Below are 904 nucleotides of genomic sequence, written 5' to 3' on the forward strand. Positions count from 1 at the left end.
TCAAATCGGGACAAACAGAACAGCAAACATGCGCTTTGCAAGGGACACAGAAAAAGAGAGGGAAGTCTGGACCTGTTCTTAAGAAGTTTAACAAAGTGGACAGCAAGGATTTTTAGTGTGAGGTAATTCTGGTCCATCATCTGATGCCACTTTAATTGTAGCACTACTGGTGACTACTGATTTAACCTTAGTAGTCACCTTTACATCTCTATACAGATCGGAGGAATCACTTTCCTCGACATCGGACTCTCCCAGAGTCAAGTCTTCTGACAGATCCATCAGAAATGAGTCGGATGAGTCCGATGGATCCGTGTGAAGACTCACAAGGTAGCCCGTTGCGTCGTAATAATAAAGTCCATCAGATGAGGACTCTTTTTTGGGGGGGTCATTGGAGACTTCCAGTGCCTTTTTGACGGTGCTGGTGTCGGCACGGCAAACTTCCCCAGCCGGGGAAGGACGGAAAAGGTATGAGTCGAACTCATCGTATTCGATCTCATCCTCRAAACTACTTATGTCAAATGTAACAGCAGGGAGGAGTTTATTAAAAACTTTCCTCACTCCTGTTGTTATCAAATACCCTGCTCCAAAAGTCAGGGGGAAAAATAGTGTTGCTGCAATTTCAGCCATTCTTAAAATCGTTGGAAATACGCGCTGGAAAAACACTATTAAACCTCAGAGTTGCTTGWATATAAACTCCTGTTTTGAGATGCAAGCATTTAGAACCTCACATGTTCTTTGATCTATGACATAGATCTATGTCATAGATGAGGTCATAGCTACAATGAGTCTCTGTAGTTCTGGGGAAATGTCTTGCTTCTGATCGTTGCTATGGAAACGGTCAGATCAGTTCTGCATGAGTCAAACTATTAACCCTTTGCAACTGCGTCACTTAATCATTTGAGGC

The sequence above is a fragment of the Poecilia reticulata genome, linkage group LG2 (genome assembly GCF_000633615.1).
Source record: "Poecilia reticulata strain Guanapo linkage group LG2, Guppy_female_1.0+MT, whole genome shotgun sequence".
NCBI lineage: Eukaryota > Metazoa > Chordata > Actinopteri > Cyprinodontiformes > Poeciliidae > Poecilia > Poecilia reticulata.